This window comes from Pseudophryne corroboree, chromosome 1 (assembly GCF_028390025.1).
Source record: "Pseudophryne corroboree isolate aPseCor3 chromosome 1, aPseCor3.hap2, whole genome shotgun sequence".
NCBI lineage: Eukaryota > Metazoa > Chordata > Amphibia > Anura > Myobatrachidae > Pseudophryne > Pseudophryne corroboree.
Genome location: NC_086444.1, coordinates 314,876,183 through 314,900,195, shown reverse-complemented (window position 1 = coordinate 314,900,195; position 24,013 = coordinate 314,876,183). Strand labels below are relative to the sequence as shown.

Genomic DNA, 24,013 nt, shown 5'->3' with positions numbered 1-24,013 from the left:
AAAAAGGGGGACTGGCTGCCGCAATGTGTAAAAAGGGGAACTGGCTGCCGCAATGTGTAAAAAGGGGGCCTGGCTGCCGCAATGTGTAAAAAGGGGGACTGGCTGCCGCAATGTGTAAAAAGGGGTCCTGGCTGCCGCAATGTGTAAAAAGGGGGCCTGGCTGCCGCAATGTGTAAAAAGGGGGACTGGCTGCCGCAATGTGTAAAAAGGGGGACGCTGTCTGCTGTAATGTATAAAAGGGGCTCTACCTGGTGTAGTGGCGCTACTGTGCAGCGTAATTTGAATAATGGAGACAACTGTGCACCGTAGTATGAATTGCTATTATTTTGTGGCGACGCCCCTTCCCCATGAAGCCACGCCCCTATATATTTTCCGCGCGCCTACAACGCGCACTGCCCCTATCTTGCATGGGGGGGGGGCGCCAATGACGTTTCTTGCACACAGCGCTAAAATGCCTAGTTACGGCACTGCTGCACATGTTATATCTGCCTCCCCTGCAGTGCACATGGTTTTGCCCAACTGCTAAAAAAAAGTCTGCTGCGATCAACTTGGAATTACCCCCTTAATTTTTACACCTGGAACAAACCATTTTTTTAATGCAAGGGATGCAATTTTTTTCATGCAGGGTAAATACTGTCAGCTTGCTATGTAGCCCACACATACTGGACAGCTTTATTTTTATACTTCACAATTTAGATTAGAGTTTGGACACGCCCCTCTGCATCTCTCTGCACATTTTACTTCTGCTTCCCCTGCAGAGTTGGGATATGCCCATCTGCATCTCTCTGCACATTTTACTTGTGCTTCACCTGCAGTTTGGACACGCCCCTCTGCATCTCTCTACACATTTGACTTCTGCTTCCCTTGCAGAGTTGGGACACGCCCCTCTGCATATCTCTGCACATTTTACTTCTACTTCCCCTGCAGAGTTTGGACATGCCCCTCTGTATCTCTTTGCACATTTTACTTCTGCTTCACCTGCAGAGTTTGGACATGGCCCTCTGCACATTTTATTTTTGCTTCCCCTGCAGAGTTTGTACATGCGCCTCTGCATCTCTCTGCACATTTTAGTTCTGCTTAACCTGCAGAGTTTGGACACTCCACTCTGCACATTTTATTTTTGCTTCCCCTGCAGAGTTCGGACATGCCCCTCTGCATCTCTCTGCACATTTTATTTCTGCTTCTCCTGCAGAGTTTGGGCATGCCCCTCTGCATCTCTTTGCACATTTTACCTCTGCTCCACCTGCAGTGCAACATGATTTTACCAAGGTGCAAAGATATTTGCTTTTTTTGCTTGTTCCCAACTCACAAGCAGACACATTATGGGCTATTAATATATTATATAAAGGGTTTTCCATTTTTTTGGGACACCACCACTGTTTAGTGGTTCCCCTGTAAAGTAATTCAGTGGTGGTTCTTCAAGAGATACAACACAGATTTATTGGGAGTGATTCTGAGTCAGTAAATTTTACAATGTAAGGGCTGCAAATATAGATTTTTATTTTGTTACACGATGGGTACATAATACTGGCTGCTTTTGCAAGTAGCATGCTGGTAATCCATGCTTTTACATACCTCCCAACTGTCCCGATTTCCATGGCACAGTCACGATTTTTTGGGACAGTCCTGCTGTCCCACACGTGGGGTGCAGTGTCCCGCGGTGGGGGGATGGGGCAGTTGGGAGGCTCCTGTCATCGCTGTCCTGCTTAGCAGAGCAGCGGAGAATAGACGCTGTGCGCATGCTATGGGCATTTTAGTCCATTTAAAAACCATCAACTTTTTTACAAGGTCTAGGACAGTTAATTGTTTAGATCTGAGCAATAAATTACTAGTGTTTCATCACAGAAAACCATAAAGTTGGTCAGATCATGAGTGAAATTGTATTGTAGGGAGCAAATACTGTGATTACACTCAAGGTATGCATGTTCTCCAGAGTCTCCTACATGCCTTGATGGATCTGGACCAAACTTGGTACACATACCCTTCATTGTCCAACTTGAAATACAGGTGGGGTTTCAAATGAAAAAACCCAGGGCCCCAATCTTGAAAATGCATATAGAAAAAGTATTGGTCTATTTCTGTTGTCTGTCTGTGAGGTCATGCTGTGAGGTCATAATGGTGGCCACTGCCTATATCAGGACTTTGCTGCTGTCCTTTCTCATACTCCTCCAGAGACACTCATAGCTCACCAGCAGTAGGCGATATCACCGAAAAAGCTACTTACATAAGGTTAGTGACTTGGATTGTGATTAATGAGTCAGAGGAAAATATAAATTATCAACAGATATACAAACCCTTCATCATCCTACTTAAAATACTGGGATTCAACTAACATGAATCAGTGACATGTGGTGAGGTAGGTTATGCAGAGCCTTTCCTGTCATACTAACGTAGACGCCAGAGTTTTCATTAAACAAAGTATATGAAAAATACAAATAATATATTATAAAGATCTTCTTTATATTATTCTAATAATTTTACAGTCTGGAGTAAAAAGTCTATGGCAAGTGAGGCACTGCCTACCTTTTTCCGCACATTTCTGAACAAAACTCAGTAAATCTCCAGCAATATATACTGCTGCACCTGTGTATAATGCCCACATGAACCCCTTGGCCCATTTATTGTGTGTTATTAAATCTGGCTGTGGAACTAGCCAATGTGTATCCTGAGCCATTTACCTCACCGCACGTCCCTGGTATGTATGTATGTATGTATGTATGTATGTATGTATGTATGTTCTTCATCATAGACTCCTACATGGCTTTATGGTTCTGAACCAAACTTGGTACACAAACCCTTCATAATCCAATTTAAAATTCTAGTTTCAAGTAAAAAAAAATCCACCCATTGCGTGGCCAGGGCCCATATCACAAAAATGCATATAGAAAATGCATTGGTCGGTTTGTGTGTCTGTGTGGTTAGCTAGTCCTGACCAGTCTGGTGGAGTCTGTGAAGTCATGCTGTGATGTCATAATGGTAACAACTGCCTACATCAGGACTTTGTTGCAGCTGCTGCTGCCCTTTCTCAAACTCCTCCAGAGCCCTAGAAACACACAGCTCACAAGCAGGCGATATCACCGGAAAAGCTACTCACATAAGGTTAGTGACTGGACAAAGACTTAGTGCAATGCGGAGGCAGCAGGCTTGGAGTGTGATTAAGGAAAGTCAAAGGAAGATAGTTATTACTGACAATTACACAAACCCTTCATTATCCAACTTCAAATACTGGCAGGGTTTCCACTAAAAAAAAAACCCCACCCTTTTTGGGGAAAGGACCATATCTATCTATCTATCTATCTATCTATCTATCTATCTATCTATATATAAAACCTTTTTCAAGACAGGCTGTACATCAAATTTAAGAAGTTCAACAGTCACTTGGGTGTATAATACATCTGTGGCTCACTTAGCGACCATCTTTGAAATCACATCTTCCTCACATAGAGCAGAGTAATGAACATTCAAAATAGATTACACTGATCATCTCCATGTTTAAGACCAGATGTTGCCACCAATGCTTCAATATCATAAACATAAGCTTTGCTCAAACAGCTTCAGTCTGTTTGTGGCTGCACACAATGTGTGCTCTATGTGAGGAAGATGGGATTTCAAAGATGGTTGCTAAGTGAAATTATTTAAAGCGAGAGTGCACCCTCCACCGAGAGGAATTTGCGGTATCCAAGTGGACCGGACCACGGCCTATTGGGAGCACCCGTCAAAGTGATCTAGCATGAGATGAGAGTGCGGGACATTGTGTGGGTATATCTATCTATAGTATATACATATTTATGTATGTATGTAGGTACAAACTTCCCAAAGTGGTAATAATATAGGATACCAGAAGACAAAGTAGGAAGTTGGGGTTGGTCGGACCTTGTGGCAGATAGCGCCAACCAAAATTGTGATCCAGAGAGCCTGTTCTGGGCCTTTCACTGGATTTGGAAGAAGAATTTTATGGCTTAAATACTCTAATCTTGTCACTTTGGTCCAACTCAACTTTTGCTTCATCCATTGTTGCCACCCCCCACCCAGTTGAATCAAATTTCTCATTCACCTACAATGCACTTGAGTACGCTTCTCCATCCTACATCTCCACCTTCTCCACACACACTCCATCTCTCCACTACTTTAACAACCAGTTATTCTTATTCCTCTTGATTCCACTCCAGTCTTTATGATTTTTCTCCCGCTGTTATGGTATGTCATTATACTCTCAGACTTTCCCCTAGTTTCTCAACTTTTAAAGCTAACTTATTCAATTAAGGCCATCATCCCTCATCTTAACTCTCCAGGATCCAAATCTTATCCCCTTTTTCTCCACATCCACCAATTATTACGTAGAATGTAAGATCTAGTAAGCAGATCCTTCTCTTTCTCTTTTCTCTAAGTAATTATATAATTTCAGAGTTGTAAGTATATAATGGTTTTTATATCAATTTGTGTTTCTGTCTGAAATCTTGTTGAATGTTCTATGCCTATGTATGGTATTGCAGAACCCTTATATTGTCTTATAGATAAAAGTATTAAAGACGACAGAAGAAGATAGAGGAAAGCGACAGAAGAAGATAACGACAGAAGAAGACAATGATGACAGAACAAGAAAGAAGAAGCAAGAAAAAGAGAGACGAAAAATGAAAGAAAGAAAGAAAAAAGAAAGAAAGAAAGAAAGAAAGAAAAAAAGATAGAAAAAAGAAAGAAAGACAGTATTAAAGACGACAGAAGATAGAAGAAACCGTCAGAAGACAACAGAAGAAAACAACCGATGACAGACAGAACAAGAAAGAAGAAGCAAGATAGAGACAAAAAAAAAGAAGCAGAAAAAAGCATGAAGAAAAAGAAAGAAAAATGAAAGAAGAAAGAAAAATGAAAGAAGCAGAAAGATAAAGGTAAGAAGAAAGAAAATAATGTTTCTATGCCTATGTATGGTATTGCAGAACCCTTATATTGTCTTATAGATAAAAGTATTAAAGACGACAGAAGAAGATAGAGGAAAGCAACAGAAGAAGACAACGACAGAAGAAGACAATGATGACAGAACAAGAAAGAAGAAGCAAGAAAAAGAGAGACGAAAAATGAAAGAAAGAAAGAAAGAAAAAAAAGAAAGAAAAAAGAAAGAAAGACAGTATTAAAGATGACAGAAGATAGAAGAAACCGTCAGAAGACAACAGAAGAAAACAACCAATGACAGACAGAACAAGAAAGAAGAAGCAAGATAGAGACAAAAAAAAAAAGCAGAAAAAAGCATGAAGAAAAAGAAAGAAAAATGAAAGAAGCAGAAAGATAAAGGTAAGAAGAAAGAAAATAATGTTTCTATGCCTATATATGATATTGCAGAACCCTTATGTTGTCTTATAGATAAAAGTATTAAAGACGATAGAAGAAGATAGAGGAAAGCGACAGAAGAAGACAACGACAGAAGACAACGATGACAGACAGAACAAGAAAGAAGAAGCAAGAAAAAGAGACACAAAAAAAGAAAGAAAGAAAGAAAGAAAGAAAAGAAAAAAGCAGAAAAAATCATGAAGAAAAAGAAAGAAAAATTAAAGAAGAAAAATGAAAGAAGAAAGAAAGAAAAAAGAAAGAAGCAGAAAGATAAAGGTAAGAATAGAGAAAATAATGTTTCTATGCCTATGTATGGTATTGCAGAACCCTTATGTTGCCTTATTGATAAAAGTATTAAAGACGAAAGAAGAAGATAGAAGAAAGCAACAGAAGACAACGACAGAAGACAACGATGACAGACAGAACAAGAAAGAAGAAGCAAGAAAAAGAGAGACAAAAAAGAAAGAAACAGAAAAAAGCATGAAGAAAAAGAAAGAAAAATGAAAGAAAGAAAATGAAAGAAGAAAAAAGAAAGATGCAGAAAGATAAAGGTAAGAAGAGAGAAAATAATGTTTCTATGCCTATGTATGGTATTGCAGAACCCTTATGTTGTTTTATTTATAACAGTATTAAAGATGACAGAAGAAGATAGAATTAAGTGACAGAATAAGACAACGATGACAGACAGAACAAGAAAGAAGCAAGAAAAAGAGAGACAAAAAAGACAGAAATAAAAGAAGCAGAAAAAAAGCATAAAGAAAAAGAAAGAAAAATGAAAGAAGAAAGAAAAATGAAAGAAAGAAAAAAAGAAAGAAGCAGAAAGCTAAAGGTAAGAAGAAAGAAAATAATGTTTCTATGGCTATGTATGGTATTGCAGAACCCTTATGTTGTCTTATAGATAAAAGTATTAAAGACGACAGAAGAAGATAGAAGAAAGCGACAGAAGAAGACAATGACAGAAGACAATGATGACAGACAGAACAAGAAAGAAGAAGCAAGAAAAAGAGAGACAAAAAAAGAAAAATTGAAAGAAAGAAAGAAAAGAAAGAAGCAGAAAAAAAGTATGAAGCAAAAGAAAGAAAAATGAAAGAAAGAAAGAAAGAAAAAAGAAAGAAGTAGAAAGATAAAGTTAAGAAGAAAGAAAATAATGTTTCTATGCCTATGTATGGTATTGCAGAACCCTTATATTTTCTTATAGATAAAAGTATTAAAGACGACAGAAGATAGAGGAAAGCGACAGAAGAAGACAACGACAGAAGAAGACAACGATGACAGAACAAGAAAGAAGAAGCAAGAAAAAGAGAGACAAAAAAAGAAAGAAAAATGAAAGAAAGAAAGAAAAAAAAATAAAAGAAAGTATTCAAGACGACAGAAGATAGAAGAAAGCGTCAGAAGACAATGACAGAAGAAAACAACCGATGACAGACAGAACAAGAAATAATAAGCAAGATAAAGAGAGACAAAAAAAGAAAGAAGCAGAAAAAAGCATGAAGAAAAAGAAAGAAAAATGAAAGAAGAAAGAAAGAAAAATGAAAGAAGCGGAAAGATAAAGGTAAGAAGAAAGAAAATAATGTTTCTATGCCTATGTATGGTATTGCAGAAACCTTACGTTGTCTTATAAATAAAAGTATTAAAGACGACAGAAGAAGATAGAGGAAAGTGACAGAAGAAGACAACGACAGAAGACAACGATGACAGACAGAACAAGAAAGAAGAAGCAAGATAAAGAGAGACAAAAAAGAAAGAAAGAAAGAAAGAAAGAAAAGAAAAAAGCAGAAAAAAAGCATGAAGAAAAAGAAAGAAAAATGAAAGAAAAATGAAAGAAGAAAGAAAAAAGAAAGAAGCAGAAAGATAAAGGTAAGAAGAAAGAAAAGAATGTTTCTATGCCTATGTATGGTATTGCAGAACCCTTATATTGTCTTTTTGATAAAAGTATTAAAGACGAAAGAAGAAAATAGAAGAAGGCAACAGAAGAAGACAACGACAGAAGACAACGATGACAGACAGAACAAGAAAGAAGAAGCAAGAAAAGAGAGACAAAAAAAAGCAGAAAAAAAGCATGAAGAAAAAGAAAGAAAAATGAAAGAAAGAAAATGAAAGAAGAAATAAGCAGAAAGATAAAGGTAAGAAGAGAGAAAATAATGTTTCTATGCCTATGTATGGTATTGCAGAACCTTTATGTTGTTTTATTTATAAAAGTATTAAAGATGACAGAAGAAGATAGAATTAAGTGACAGAAGAAGACAACGACAGAAGAAGACAACGATGACAGACAGAACAAGAAAGAAGAAGCAAGAAAAAGAGAGACAAAAAAAGACAGAAAGAAAAGAAGCAGAAAAAAGCATAAAGAAAAAGAAAGAAAAATGAAAGAGGAAAGAAAAATGAAAGAAAGAAAAAAAGAAAGAAGCAGAAAGCTAAAGGTAAGAAGAAAGAAAATAATGTTTCTATGGCTATGTATGGTATTGCAGAACCCTTATGTTGTCTTATAGATAAAAGTATTAAAGACGACAGAAGATAGAAGAAAGCGACAGAAGAAGACAATGACAGAAGACAATGATGACAGACAGAACAAGAAAGAAGAAGCAAGAAAAAGAGAGACAAAAAAAGAAAAAAAGAAAGAAAGAAAGAAAAGAAAGAAGCAGAAAAAAAGTATGAAGCAAAAGAAAGAAAAATGAAAGAAATTGAAAGAAAATGAAAGAAAAAAGAAAGAACAAAGAAGCAGAAAGATAAAGTTAAGAAGAAAGAAAATAATGTTTCTATGCCTATGTATGGTATTGCAGAACCCTTATATTTTCTTATAGATAAAAGTATTAAAGACGACAGAAGAAGAAAGAAAGAAAAAAAAATAAAAGAAAGTATTAAAGACGACAGAAGATAGAAGAAAGCGTCAGAAGACAACGACAGAAGAGAACAACCGATGACAGACAGAACAAGAAAGAATAAGCAAGATAAAGAGAGACAAAAAAAGAAAGAAGCAGAAAAAAGCATGAAGAAAAGAAAAATTAAAGAAAGAAAAATGAAAGAAGCAGAAAGATAAAGGTAAGAAGAAAGAAAATAATGTTTCTATGCCTATGTATGGTATTGCAGAAACCTTATGTTGTCTTATAAATAAAAGTATTAAAGACGACAGAAGAAGATAGAGGAAAGTGACAGAAGAAGACAACGACAGAAGACAACGATGACAGACAGAACAAGAAAGAAGAAGCAAGAAAAAGAGAGACAAAAAAGAAAGAAAGAAAAGAAAAAAGCAGAAAAAAAGCATTAAGAAAAAGAAAGAAAAATGAAAGAAAAATTAAAGAAGAAAGAAAGAAAAAAGAAAGAAGCAGAAAGATAAAGGTAAGAAGAAAGAAAATAATGTTTCTATGCCTATGTATGGTATTGCAGAACCCTAATGTTGTCTTTTTGATAAAATTATTAAAGACGAAAGAAGAAAATAGAAGAAAGCAACAGAAGAAGACAACGACAGAAGACAACGATGACAGACAGAACAAGAAAGAAGAAGCAAGAAAAGAGAGACAAAAAAAGCAGAAAAAAAGCATGAAGAAAAAGAAAGAAAAATGAAAGAAAGAAAATGAAAGAAGAAATAAGCAGAAAGATAAAGGTAAGAAGAGAGAAAATAATGTTTCTATGCCTATGTATGGTATTGCAGAACCCTTATGTTGTTTTATTTATAAAAGTATTAAAGATGACAGAAGAAGATAGAATTAAGTGACAGAAGAAGACGACAGAAGAAGACAACTATGACAGACAGAACAAGAAAGAAGAAGCAAGAAAAAGAGAGACAAAAAAGACAGAAAGAAAAGAAGCAGAAAAAAAGCATGAAGAAAAAGACAGAATAATGAAAGAAGAAAAAAAGAAAAATGAAAGAAAGAAAAAAAGAAAGAAGCAGAAAGCTAAAGGTAAGAAGATAGAAAATAATGCTTCTATGGCTATGTATGGTATTGCAGAACCCTTATGTTGTCTTATAGATAAAAGTATTAAAGACGACAGAAGAAGATAGAAGAAAGCGACAGACGAAGACAACGACAGAAGACAATGATGACAGACAGACAGACAGAACAAGAAAGAAGCAAGAAAAAGAGAGACAAAAAAAGAAAAATAGAAAGAAAGAAAGAAAGAAAGAAAGAAAGAAAGAAAGAAAGAAAGAAAGAAAGGAAAGAAGCAGAAAAAAAGCATGAAGCAAAAGAAAGAAAATGAAAGAAGAAAGAAAGAAAAATGAAAGAAGCAGAAAGATAAAGTTAAGAAGAAAATAATGTTTCTATGCCTATGTATGGTATTGCAGAACCCTTATATTGTCTTATAGAATTTTTTTTTACAGAAGACTCTTGTGTGGGTGCACTCTTGTATTGATTTGTTTATATGAAAATATTAAAACATAACTTTTAGTTAATTTAAAATAAATCCACACTTACTTAGTCCACCACAATTAGGCATAAGCTATAATGATACATATATATGCCTCAGCCCGCCCGCATCTCGGAGAGATACCATATATAATTGATGTGGCTGATTAGTGTAAAAGGCTGGAGCGAGTATGAGCAAAAGCCAGTCGATTTGTAAATTGGAAAAATTGGAAATGTTCTGGTTAGTCTAAGCTAATAGACTTAAGGAGGGATGTAGACACTATAGCTCTACACCCTGATCCTATCCCACCAGCACAAGCTCAGCTTGTGTTAATAAGACCTCAAAGGGTCAATGAACTGGACTGATGTAGGGAGTATAGATCCTGGATTGTATTGAAACTAATCAGATCTATGAAGTATCAGGGAAGGCAGTACCTAAATCCTGGATTGTATTGAAAACAAATCAGATCTGTGAGGTATCAGGGAAGGCGGTACTTAAGAAGAGTATTCAGTATCAGGTAAAGAGATGAACGAGAGAGATGATTTGATAAAAATGTGGTGATCCTGCTGTTGGTATATAGTCGAGAAAGGTCATGAATTACAACACTGGGTATTCTCTGGGGTCCCCCTCACAGATACTGGCCCAGCCCACCACCGTTTTGCTTCCAAGATCGGACGAGATCGGGCTCTGTCGGTGGGGTATGGTAGTAATTTCTCGGGCCCTCTATAACCGACTTACCAATGAGAGTGCACCTAAGGAAGATTGGGAGAGAAGATAGAAAATGTAGCGGATCTGCTGTCTACGTTAGGCACAGGATGACCCTGTGGATCATAGATGAGAGTCCGCGGATAAAATAGAGAGGAAAAATAGAAAGAGAAGGTGGAAAAGTGGAGAGAGGAATAAATTAGGCCTGGCACTGGTATCAGTATTGATATCGAACCGGAGCTATGTTAAATTGAGTTTGTTGTGCATAGGACATATTAAATATGTTGGGCCGACACATACAGGGATAAGCCAGAAAAATTCACGATATTGGGTATGTTGAGCAATAACCCTCTTTCCCAGCGGAATCAAATTGAGGGGGGGCACACTGGCCCTACTAGGTGCTAATTACACCACTTGCTATTACACATGCATATATTGAATCCCTATGCAAAAATATTCAGACAAAGGTTATCAAAGCCAAAAAACAATCAGTGTCCATGTGCGCTGGTGGCTAAAAAATGTAGTAGCCAGACAAAAGCAATCTCTGCCCAGATCTCTGGGCCACCCTAAATAGGGTAAAAGTTGGTGGAAAAGGAATTACATATACGCAGGACTGGTAGTCAGTATTGCACAATCTATTAGTGAAAGCTTATTAATCGGAAAGAGGATTGACCTATTGAAGAAACAGTATAGTATATATTATATAGACTGGGAGCAATGTGATGAAACAGTATCTGTCCAAAACCTAACCAAAATCCTACATTCCTCAGATGTATGTAAATTAAAGATCGGCATAAATCAATCCTGTAAGAGGTTTAAATGTCTGTCCCAATGCCGTTGTTATAGAATCAGATAAATGAATAAGAGTGTACCGGTCCCTGCCCAGGTCCCTGGGTCAGTCTCAGGTTACCAGAAAGTGCTCCTTAGGTCCTTAGTTCATACTGGAATTAATGAATAAGAGTGTACCGGTCACTGCCCAGGTCCCTGGGTCAGTCTCAGGTTACCAGGATCCAGAAAGTACTCCTTAGGTCCTTAGTTCATGCTGGAAAACGCGTTTCACCCGTTCTGCGGGCTTGTTCACTTCCAATGCTGCTGGTTCACATGCTAGCTGGGGTTTAAATACCTGTTTAATTGGAGATAGGCCAATAGCTGTAGTGTGCTTAATTAACTGAAATCATCCTCAGGCCTCCGCTGTGCTTAGCGGAAGTGAGGTATTTGGTCCGGTTGCTAAGCAACCTTTGCATGGTGCCTTGCTCAGAAATAGGAGTGGAGAGAAAATAATAAAATATTAATGCTACCCCCTACCCACTCGTTATTGCTGTTCGTTGACGCCATCTCACACATGGGGCAGTAGAAATCTACTGTTGCCTACCTGGATGTGGCTTGTCGTAGCCTTAGCGGCTCTCTGGCAGCGTAACGTCATATCCGGTAGTCTAGTGGCGCAACGTCATATCCGGCGTATAGATCGAGACGTCACGTAGCTAAGAAACGTTGCTAAGTGTCACGTTGCTTAGGTTGCTGGGTTTAGATTATCCCGGCTGCTCTATGGTGGCGCCACGTCATATCCGGTAGTTGGATAGGACGTCTTGGTTGGGGCGTCATGTCGCTAGGCAACTAAAAGGCCTCGGGGCGTCATGTCCGGCCAGCGGATCAAACTGTGTTATTTCTTAAATATTGTTAGGTGATAATGCGCGATAAGATGGTAATTGTGTACCTGGCTATGGCGCCTGGTATATGAATAGTGCCCCATGTTAGTTGAGTGGCTACTAAAACAAGAGATATCTACATTCAGTAGATATTGATTGCTGTCATTCTCCGGTGTGTTGAGTATGTCATAACTGGCTGTCAGGCTGGTAGTGTGAAACAGATGTGGGTCAAACCCTGATGGTGGCCAATGTTCCTTATAAATAGAGTATGTGATTTTACTAAACCAATATTGATTAGGCCTGAATGTGCCCTGCCCTGGATATTTTACTGCGGGGTGGCAGTCAGCGTGTTCTTGTTAAATCTAGGTAGTGCCCAGGTTAGGGTAGGTGTGTGTGTGTGTGTGAAGATAAAGTGTTGGGGGTGTTGAACAGTATAACCAGAGATGATTCCAGATTGATAGACCGGTGTGCGGACTAGACAGGTTAAAACAAGTAGGGTAGTCAATCCTACCGTGAGAGGTGGGGTAAATCCTTGATCCACAAGGTGGTGTGAAAAACTATTGTGACAAGGTGACCGTGAAGGCAGGTGATTCTTGGGTTATGGATGGGTGTGAGGTTGCGTATAACACCCATTTATTATTGGGTGTAAAATTGGTGAACCACCTAATAAGAGGGACAGGGAAAAGGGGGGGGGGGGAGAGAAAAAAACAAAAAGGGGGGGGGGAGAAATGAAGGAGAAAACAGGGGGGGGGGGGGGAATTGGTGGACACGCAACAAGTGTAAATGTCGAGGTAAGGTGATGAGTGCGTAGTAAGCAAATTCATATGCTAGGTGGGTGTGAAAAAGTGGGTAAAGGGTGTGAGGTGTTGTAGCGTGTATAAATATGGGGGGAGAGATGGGAGGGAGAGGCACTACTGGTGAGGAAATACATGAAGGGTAATGTCTTAAGAGGCAATTAATGCCTATTGTTGGGGACGGGAGGACACATCAGGCAGCAAATGAAATGGATAGGTTGTTTCGGACATCGGACCATCATCCCTGGGTGAATAGAGTCAGGTGGATAAGTTAAAGGCGCCATAATTCATGCTTTCATTAAGGCCCATTGGTTTTTATGTGTTAAGTTTGAATATCCACTCTGTCTCTTTCTTTAGTAGTTCTTTGGTCAGATCCCCTCCTCTGATGCCTAGCTGAACTTTTTCCAGGCCAAAGACTCTGAGTTCTTTTTGAAAGTCTGTGTGGCAGGAGTAAAAGTGCCTGGCAACCGAGGTCAATTTCCTCATCCGTGTGAGATCATTGGTGGCATTCCGACAAGTTCCCACATGTTCCAGTATCCGTTCCTTAAATTTCCGGGTCATCATCCCTATATACTTCAAGTTACAACTGCATTCAATGCAGTAGATCAGGCCTTGTGTGCTGCAGTTGAAAAACCGATATTGAGTTTATTTTGGCTATCTGTCCCCTCAGTGCCTGCTATGCCCCCAGTGCCAGATACATATGCCACCACAGTGCCAGCTATGCCCCCAGTGCCAGATACATATGCCACCACAGTGCCAGCTATGCCCCCAGTGCCAGATACACATGTCCCCACAGTGCCTGCTATGCCCCCCAGTGCCAGATACACATGTCCCCACAGTGCCTGCTATTCCCCAAATGCCAGATATGCCCCCAATGCCTGCTATGCCCCCAGTGCAGATACACATGTCCCCACAGTGCCTGCTATGCCCCCAGTGCCAGATACACATGTCCCCATAGTGCCTGCTATGCCCCCAGTGCCAGATATGCCCCCAGTGCCTGCTATGCCCCCAGTGCAGGATACACATGTCCCCACAGTGCCTGCTATGCCCCCAGTGCCAGATATGCTCCCAGTACAAGATACACATGTCCCACAGTGCCTGCTATGCCCCCAGTGCCAGATATGCCCCCAGTGCCTGCTATGCCCCCAGTGCCAGATATGCTTCCAGTGCAAGATACACATGTCCCCACAGTGCCTGCTATGCCCCCAGTGCCAGATATGCCCCCAGTGCCTGCTATGCCCCCAGTGCAGATACACATGTCCCCACAGTGCCTGCTATGCTCCCCAGTGCCAGATACACATGTCCCCACAGTGCCAGATATGCCCCCAGTGCCAGATACACATGTCCCCACAGTGCCTGCTATGCCCCAGTGCCAGATTTGCCCCCAATGCAGATACACATGTCCCCACAGTGCCTGCTATGCCCCCAGTGCCAGATACACATGTCCCCACAGTGCCTGCTATGCCCCCAGTTCCAGATATGCCCCCAGTGCCTGCTATGCCCCCAGTGCCTGCTATGCCCCCAGTGCCAGATACAAATGTCCCCACAGTGCTCACCAGTCCCCACCCCACACCTGCAACCCGCTCACCGTGCTGCTGCTGCTCACTCTCCGGCGGCGGTGTCTCTCTTCAATTAGGTGCCAGTCCGTGAGCCAATCAAAGCTTGCGGTCCGGCAGCCAATCAGGAGCCTTAGCTGCTGGTCCGCGAGCTCTGATTGGCTCACGGGCCGGTGCCAAATTGAAGAGAGACACTGCCACCGGAGAGGCGTGCGTGTGTCTGGGGCTGGGGGCAGCGGTGGCCAGGAGCCGACCGAGCCGCATGCGGCAGATGAAAGAGTCGCATGCGGCTAGAGAGCCGCGGGTTGGCCACCACTGGCATATCTCTGGAATGATAATCTGTGGTTACAATTATATAAGAACTGTGTATTACAGTCATATTTATTAGTACTCCTATCCTAGTCCTATTTCCTTTATTTGAACTATTTTCTCATATAATGGACGGTACTCAATTGTTTTGCGCAACCGATCTCCCATCTAAAGTGACGGGAGATCACGCGGTGCAACTCGGTTGTTGTTTTTTCACGCTAATCGTGTCCATAAAGTGCTGGATGCGATCCTGAAAAGTGCCGTTTGTGCGCCCAAACGGGTCACTTTTTGAGCATTTTAGCTCGCCATCCCCGGGGTATCATGCCCAAATGGAACTACAATTGAAAAATTCCGTTGGGCGCCATCTAGTGGCTGCCAGCGGACAAAACATCTGAATTCCGCCCATAGTGTCTAGTAGTGACCTCCCCATTTGTTTAATAGCTATTCCACCATTGTGATTTATAATTGTTCGTAATTGTTCTTTGTTGGATAATTATAATAACGAGTTTAAGACTAAAAACAGCATGGTGATTGTGTGGGTTCCAACAAATTTTTGCGCTTGCCCTTTATTATAAATATTTTTTTAGAATTATATTAGCTATAGTGAATATAACCACAGACTATTAAATGTACAGAGGACTTTGACAAAACAGGCTATATACCATGTGGGACTATATATTCCAACCCGTTCTTGGTACTGGGAAGAGTTAATTTCGGACTTAATGTGATTGATACCTGCTTGGGATAAATAACAGTTCAAGACGACGGGGCAGCCACTTCTGGGGAAAAGGACGCTTTGCACCAATAGGCTGAGAAACGCGTCAAGGCCTATAGCACCCCCAAGTGTGATGAGTATGGAAGTTGCGGACAAGCTCCACTGGTTCTCTATACCACCGGGACTGCAAGCTGCCATGATCCCAGTGTATATAGCAGCCCTATGAGCAGAGGTGTAGCTAAGTGCCATGGTGCCCGGAGAAAGGTAATGTTTTGGCGCCCCCCTTCCCTGTACTGAATTAGGGGTCTAGCCAACATGTGGTGGCATGTTACATTTGAAAAGAAAAAATATTTAAAAATCCAAAATTGGTGACAGGGCCAGTTTTAGACCTTGTGGAGCTCAGTGTGAAAGTTTCCTTTGGGTGCACCAGATGTTTAAGATATGGACAGTGCGCGCCAAACGTGCGCAACTAAAATATAGGGGTGTGGCTTCATGGGGAAGGGGTGTGATCACAGAATAGTACTAATTCACAATACACCGCACAGTAGAGCTGCTTATACACTTCACGCCACACAGTAAATCTGCTTATACACGTTTCGCCACAGTAGAGCTGCTTACACACGTTACACCACATAGTACAGCCACTTATACACGTTACAACACAGTAGAACTGCTTATACAGTAGGGCAAAAAAGTATTTGGACAACCACCGATTGTGCAAGTTGACCCACTTAAAAAGATGAGAGAGGTCTGTAATTTCCATCATAGGTACACTTCAACTGTAAAAGACAGAATCTGAAAAAAAAAACTAGGAAATCACATTGTATGATTTTTAAACAATTTATTTGTATATTGCGGAAAATAAATATTTGGACACCTACCAAGCAGCAAGATTTCTGGCTCTCACAGACCTGTTACTTCTTTAAGAAGCTCTTCCATCCCCCACTCATTACCTCTATTAATGGCACCTGTTTTAACTGGTTTGTCTGTATAAAAGACACCTGTCCACACCCTCAAACAGTCAGACTGCTACCTCTCCACCCAGGCCAAGACCAGAGAGCTGTCTAAGGATACCAGGGACAAAATTGTAGAGCTGCACAAGGCTGGAATGAGCTACTCGACAATAGGCAAGCAGCTTGGTGAGAAGAGATCAACTGTTGGCGCAATTATAAAAAAAATGGAAGAAATACAAGATCACTGACAATCTCCCTCGACCTGGGGCTCCATGCAAGATCTCACCTCGTGGGGTATCAATGATCTTGAAAATGGTGAGGAATCAGCACAGGACTACACGGGGGGATCTGGTCAATGACCTCAAGAGAGCTGGGACCACATTCACAAAGGTTACCATTACTAACACACTACGTCGTTATGGATTGAAATCCTGCAGCGCCTGAAATGTCCCCCTGCTTAAGCCAGCACATGTCCAGGCCTGCCTAAAGTTTGCCAGTGACCATCTGGATGATCCAGAGGAGGATTGGGAGAATGTAATGTGGTCAGATGAGAGCAAAATCGAACTTTTTGGGATAAACTCCACTCGCCGTGTTTGGAGGGAGAATGAGTGGCATTTCAAGAACACCATACCCACTGTGAAGCATGGGGGTGGAAACATCATGCTTTGAGGCTGCTTTCTTGCAAAGGGCACAGGACTACTGATCTGTATTAAGGAGAGGATGAATGGGGCCATGTATTGTGAGATTTTGGGCAAAAACCTCCTTCCCTCAGTAAGAGCATTGAAGATGGAACGTGGCTGGGTCTTCCAGCATGACAATGACCCCAAACACACCGCCCGGGCAACTAAGGATTGGCTCCGTAAGAAGCATTTCAAGGTCCTGGAGTGGCCTACCCAGTCTCCAGACCTCAACCCAATAGAAAATCTGTGTAGGGAGTTGAAAGTCCGTGTTGCCAGGCGACAGCCCCAAAACATGACAGATCTAGAGAAGATCTGCAAGGAAGAGTGGGACAAAATACCTGCTACAGCAGAGGTTCTCAAACTCGGTCCTCGGGGGCCCACACAGTGCATGTTTTGCAGGTCTCCTCACAGAATCGCAAGTGAAATAATTAGCTCCACCTGTGGACCTTTTAAAATGTGTCAGTGAGTAATTAATACACCTGTGCACCTGCTGGGTTACCTGCATAACATGCACTGTGTGGGCTCCCGAGGACCGAGTTTGAGAACCTCTGTGCTACAGTGTGTGTGAGTTTTTGACCTCTGTAGTTGCCAACCGAGGTTATATTACAAAGTATTGAGTTAAAAAATTTTGATTGTCCAAATATTTATTTTCCACAAGAATATACAAATAAATTGTTTAAAAATCATACAATGTGATTTCCTAGTTTTTTATCCAGATTCTGTCTCTCACAGTTGAAGTGTACCTATGATGAAATTACAGACTTCTCTCATCTTTTTAAGTGGGTCAACTTGCACAATCGGTGTCTTTCCAACTATTTTTTTGCCCCACTGTACATGTTACGCCACACAGTAGACCTGCTTATATACGTTATGCCACAGTAGAGCTGCTTATATATGTTACGCCACAGTAGCGCTGCTTACACACGTTACGTCACAGTAGAGTCACTTAGAAACATTACGCCATAGTAGATCCCCATATACACGTTGCACCATGATAGAGCACCTTATACATGTTATGCCATGGTAGAGCCGCAATAATAGTATTTAACTATTTACATGTTTAATTCAAATAAATTAAAAACACTATGTATGCCCCAACTGACCTGACCTCACACATGCCCAATCCCTTAATAAAAATAATGCTCCAAATGTGACCTCCCACAGACCTGATAACCCCCCAATCTCTCAATAAAAATAATGCCCCAAAACATAACACCCCCCACCCCCACCCTGAGAATCTCCCTATGCCACAATGAAAATAATGCCCTAAAACAGCCCCCCCCCCCCCCCCCCCCAACTTAAAATCCCAGCAATAGCTCAATGAAAATACTACCCTAGAACTGTCATCCCAGAACTGATGATCCACTATGCCTCAATGCAAACAATGTCCCAGAATTGCCTGAGGGGCAGAGAGAGGTGCTGCAGCTGCCTGAGAGGCAGAGTGAGGTACTACAGCAGCAGCTGGAGCAGAGAGGTGCTGCAACATCGATGTAGAGAGAGGTGCTGCAGCAGTGCTTAAAGTGGTCCTAGAGAGGTGGTGGAACTCACCCCCCTTCCCACGGCGGCAATTAAACAAAGGTATTGCGCGCGCCGTAGGCGCGCGCCGCAAAAAGGGGTGTGGTCTCAAAAAAGGGGCGTGTTACACAATAGTAATAACGCCCACAGTAGTAGCACCCCATAATACACATAATGCCTACAGCAGTAGCACCTCTTATACAATGCCCACAGTGTTAGCGCCCCTTATATAGAGCCCATAGTAGTGGTGCCCCTTATGCAATGCTCGCAATAGCAGTGCCCCTTATGACCCCAGGATTGATGCCCCTTATGAAGTGCCCCCTTTACAATGCCCTCATTAGTAGTGCCCCCAGTAGTAATGCCCTTAATGGTAATGCCCCCAGTTGTTTAGCCCCTGTAGTTATGCCCCCTTGTAGTTTAGCCCCCAGTAGTAATGCCTCCAAGTAGTAATGCCCCCAGTAGTTTAACCCCTGTAGTTACGCCCCCAGTAGTAATGCCACTGTAGTTATACCCCAAGTAGTAATGCCCTCCTGTAGTTTGCCCCCTGTGGTTTGCACCCAGTAGTAATGTCTCCCAGTAGTAATGCCCCCAGTAGTAATGCCCCCAGTAGATGCCCCTCTGTAGTTTGCCCCCCAGTAGTAATGCCCCCCCAGTAGTAATACCCTCCTGTAGTAATGTCCCCCAGTAGTAATGCCCCCCAGTAGTAATGTCCCCCAGTAAATGCCCCCCAGTAGATGCCCCTCAGTAGTAATGCCCTCCTGTAGTTTGCCCCCTTGTAGTAATGTCCCCCAGTAGTACTGCCCCTCAGTAGTCTGTCCCCCAGTAGTAATGCCCTTCTGTAGTAATGTCCCCCAGTAGTAATGCCCCCCAGTAGATGCCCCCCAGTAGCTTGCCCCCCAGTAGTAATGCCCTCCTGTAGTTTGCCCCCTTGTAGTAATGTCCCCCAGTAGTACTGCCCCTCAGTAGTCTGTCCCCCAGTAGTAATGCCCTTCTGTAGTTTGCCCCCTGTAGTTTGCTCCCAGTAGTAATGTCCCCCAGTAAATGCCCCCCAGTAGTAATGACCCCAGTAGATGCCCCTCAGTAGTTTGCCCCCCCAGTAATAATGCCCCCGTAGTAATGACCTCTCAGTAGTTTGCCCCCCAGATGCTACACAAATAAAAAAATAAAAAAACACAGCACACACCATACTTACCAAGCCCCGCTCCGTGTCCGGCCGCTGCAGTCCTCTCGTCACCCGCTCCTCTGCACTATGAGAGAGACGTCATGACGTCTCTCCCATAGCGCGCACTGATTGAGCCGGAAGGCGGAGCTCAGTACTGAGCTCCTGCCTCCGGCTGCCGCTGTGCGGGAAGACGGGCGCCGCGGGCGCCCGTCATCTCCCTGCAGCGACGGGGGACACATCGCCGGGTTAGGTGAGCCAGAGGAGACGGAACTGCGTTCCGTCTCCAAGTGGAACTGACGGAACGCAGTTCCGCCCCGTTCCGGCTCACTTTAACCCCTGTGCTGCAGCATCCGGGGCAGAGAGAGGTGCTTCAGCATCTGAAGTAGAGACATGTGCTGCAGCTTCCAGGAAAAGGAGATTTATGGTAAGAACCAGACGGAGGCCCGCCTCGTCATGCCGCAGGCTTCTCAGATTTGGAAGCCGACTGACGGGCAGCCCAGGCACATTTATGCTTGGGCTTGGTGGTGTTGGAAGTGCGAGACTGTTTCGGGTACGCCTGACCCTTTGCTTTACCCGGAGGGCGAAAGGAATGAAAGGAAGTACTCTTAGCCTTGGGGGCCAAAGGAGAAGTACTAGGAAGACATGCAGTCTTAGCAGACGCCAAGTCAGCGACAAACTTGTTGCGACCCTCACCAAAGAGGATGTTTCCTTTAAACGGGAGCACCTCCAGGGTTTTTATAGAGTCCAAGTCCACCGACCAGGACCGTAACCAGAGAATACGGCGAGCCAAAATGGATGTCGTAGCAGCCTTGGCCGCCAGAACACCTGCATCTGAAACTGCTTCTTTAATGTAATGAGATGTCGTGACAATATAAGAGAGACATTGTCTGGCATGTTCAGAAAAATTGGACGGAAACTCAGCATCCATTTCCTGAGCCCACACCTAAATAGCTTCTACGGCCCCAGTAGCCGCAATGGTGGGCCTATGTGCAGCCCCTGCAACGGTATAACAAGATTTATGATAAGAACTTACCTTTGTTTCTGCGAGGTACACTGGATTACACAGGGAATAATATCGGGGTGCAGAGTAGGATCTTGATCCGAGGCACCAACCGGCTAAAAGCTTTGACTGTTCCCAAGATGCTCAGCGCCGCCTCCTCTATAACCCCGCTTCCTTGCACAGGAGCTCAGTTTTGTCAACCAGTCCAATGCAGTAGCAGGTAAAATAGACAACAACAGTTAGTAGCCACAGACACCACATTCTCACGACAGGAGAAGGTATCAGCGGCTAATGCCATACCAACCCAAAGAAGCTAAGTGCGTCAGGGTGGGCGCCCTGTGGAATCCAGTGTATCTCGCAGAAAGAGATTTAACAAGGGTAAGTTCTTACCATAAATCTCCTTTTCTGCGGCGGGGTACACCAGGGGTTCCACAGGGAATAACATTGGGGATGTCCTAAAGCAGTTCCTTATGGGAGGGGACGCACTGTAGCGGGCACAAGAACCCGGCGTCCAAAGGTAGCATCCTGGGAGGCGGAAGTATCGAAGGCATAGAACCTTATGAACATGTTCACTGAGGACCATGTAGCCGCCTTGCACAATTGTTCAAGGGTCGCACCACGGCCTGCCGCCCAAGTAGGTCCAACAGACTGAGTAGAATGGGCTTTGATGGTAGCAGGAGCTGGAAGGCCAGCCTGTACATACGCATGTGCAATCACCATTCTAATCCATCTGGCAGAGGTCTGCTTGTTAGCAGGCCAGCCACCTTTGTGAAATCCAAACAGTACAAAGAGAGAATCAGACTTCCTAATGGAGGCTGTCCTCTTCACATAGATACAGAGAGTCCGTACCAAATCCAAAAACCGCTCTTTGGAGGATAAATCCAGAGAGACAAAGGCCGGAACCACAATCTCCTGGTTAAGGTGGAAAGAAGACACCACCTTGGGTAGATAACAGTGCCGTAACTAGACATTTTAGCGCTGTGTGCAAGAAATAGCATCGCCCCCCCCCCCCCCCAATATTTAAAACAGGGCCAGCGCGCATCGTAGGCGCGCGCCAAAACTGTAGGGGCATGGCTTCCAGGGGAAGGGGTGTGACCACAAAATAATACCAATTCATATTACGCTGCACAGTAGTCTCCAGTACTCAAATTACACTGCACAGTAGCGCCACTTACACACTTTACACCAGGTAGAGTCCCATTTTACACATTACTCCAGGTAGAGAAATATAAAATAACATTCTTGTTTCAAACATCACTCACCACCCCAAGCTCTGTGACTGACGGCAGGTGGGGAAAAGGTCACCGGAGGTCACTGGGCTGCTGCTGTTGCACTGTGAGCTGGAATGCCTCCTCCTCAAACCCCTAGGTCATCATGTCTCTCCCTAGAGACACTGCAGGGGGGCGGAGCATCAGATCCAGGAGAAAGGTGGCGCTGTTATACAGGGGGAGCGAGAAGAAATGAGAGTGTTATACAGAGGGAGAGACAAGGAAGAGAGTGTTATACGAAGGGAGCGTGGAGGAAGGAGAGAGTGTTATACAGAGAGAGAGGAGGAAGAAGAGAGTGTTATACAGAGGGAGAGAAGAGGAAGAAGAGGGTGTTATAAAGAGGGAGAGAAGACGAAGGAGAGTGTTATACAGAGGGAGAGACGAGGAAGAGAGTGTTATACGGAGGGAGCGCGGAGGAAGGAGAGAGTGTTATACGGAGGGAGCACAGAGAGGGTGTTATACAGAGGGAGAGAAGAGGAAGGAGAGAATGTTATACAGAGGTAGAGAGAAGGAAGGACAGGGTGTTATACAGAGGGAGCGAGGAGGAAGGAGAGTGTGTTATACAGAGGTAGAGAGAAGGAAGGAGAGGGTGTTATACAGATGAAACGAGGAGGAAGGAGAGGGTGTTATACAGGGGGAGAGATAAGATAGGGGAAAGTGTTATACAGGGTAAGAGATAAGGTAGGGGAGAGATAAGGTGGGGGAGAGTGTTATATGGTGGGAGAGATTTTATGGGGAGAATGTTATACAGGCGGAGAGATACGATAGGGGAGATTATACAGGGGGGAGATAAGATAGCGGAGAGTGTTATACAAGAAGGTGAGAGATAAGGTAGGGGATAGTGTTATATAGGGTGAGAGATACGGTAGGGGAGCGTGTTATACAGGGGGAGAGATAAGGTAGGGGAGAGTTACACAGGGGGAGAGATCAGATAGTGGGAGAGATAAGATAGGGGAAGAGTTACACAGAGTGAGAGATAAGATAGGGGGGAGAGTTACACAGGGGGAGAAATAAGGTAGGAGGAGTGATAAGGTAGGGGAAGTGTTACACAGGGGGAGAGATAAGGTAGGGCAGAGTTACACAGGGGGAGAGATAAGGTAGGGTGAGAGATAAGATAAGATAGGGGGAGAGTTAAACAGGGGGAGAGATAAGGTAGGGGGGAGAATTACACAGGGGGGGAGATAAGGTGGGGGGAGGGTTACACATGGGGAGAGATAAGGTAGTGAGGAGATTTACACATGGGGAGAGATAAGGTAGGGGGAAGTGTTACACAGGGGGAGAGATAAGATAGGGGGAGAGTTACACAGGGGGAGAGATAAGGCAGAGGGGGGAGAGTTACACAGGGGGAGAGATAAGGTAGAGGGGAGAGTGTTACACAGGAGGAGAGATAAGGTAGGGGGGAGAGTTACACAGGGAGAGAGATAAGGTAGAGGGGAGAGTGTTACACAGGGGGAGAGATAAGGTAGAGGGGAGAGTGTTACACAGGGGGAGAGATGAGGTAGAGGGGAGAGTGTTACACAGGGGGAGAGATAAGGTAGAGGGGAGAGTGTTACACAGGGGGAGAGATAAGAAAGATAAGAGAGAGGAGAGAGTGTTAATCAGAGGTAGAGATGAAGGAGAGAGCTGGAAGAGAGAGACTTACACACTTCCTGTCAGCTCTGCTCCTCCGGAGTGTGGGCCTTCTGACTGTAACGTCTGCCTGCGCTTGGCTCCGCCCCCTGACAGCCAGAGAGCTCAGCTCCCAGCAGTGAGGGCTGTCTCTCTGTCTCCTCTCCTGCAGTGGTGCGCTGTGGGGCCGGCAACAGTAAGAGCGCGGGGGCAGCATCACATGCCCGACCCACGCTGACTGAGTGATGAAACAGGAAATAAACTACAGCTTCCTGCAGCAAGGGCTGCTGGGAGCTGTAGTTTATTTCCTGTTTCTTCACTTGTGCGGAGCTGCGGTGCGGTGGGCGCCTCCTGGGTCCTGGTAGATTTATTCTTATTGAGCGGCCGTGCGGGTGGTGATGCCAGATGGTGCGCCTACAGTGCATATGCGCTGTGG

General features: G+C 43.4%; 1 protein-coding gene and 1 long non-coding RNA gene across 8 annotated transcripts in view; one reads left to right on the top strand and one right to left on the bottom strand.

Annotated features, from left to right (window-relative positions):
• The window catches only part of LOC135067977 (collagen alpha-1(I) chain-like), an 89,483-nt gene that overhangs the window by 44,999 nt on the left and 20,471 nt on the right, over positions 1–24,013 (bottom strand). Inside the window, exons 1-2 of one of the 4 annotated variants that reach the window (XM_063964558.1) lie at positions 23,612–23,817; positions 21,964–22,135 (exon numbers count right to left, since the gene is read on the bottom strand). The exons of the other annotated variants lie outside the window; for them this stretch is intronic. The gene's annotated coding sequence lies outside the window, so the exon portion shown is untranslated. Of the gene's footprint in view, positions 1–21,963; positions 22,136–23,611; positions 23,818–24,013 lie in introns of those variants that run through there. 4 annotated transcript variants of the gene reach the window in all.
• On the top strand, positions 1,967–9,669 carry LOC135067951 (uncharacterized). 4 transcript variants are annotated; one of them, XR_010254176.1, is made up of 4 exons: positions 1,967–2,229; positions 4,515–8,361; positions 8,438–8,923; positions 9,000–9,669. It is a non-coding gene; the product is annotated as an uncharacterized LOC135067951 (long non-coding RNA). The 4 variants fall into 4 exon arrangements; XR_010254170.1 differs by having other exon boundaries at positions 1,968–2,229; positions 4,515–6,874; positions 6,951–8,923; XR_010254164.1 differs by having other exon boundaries at positions 1,968–2,229; positions 4,515–8,923.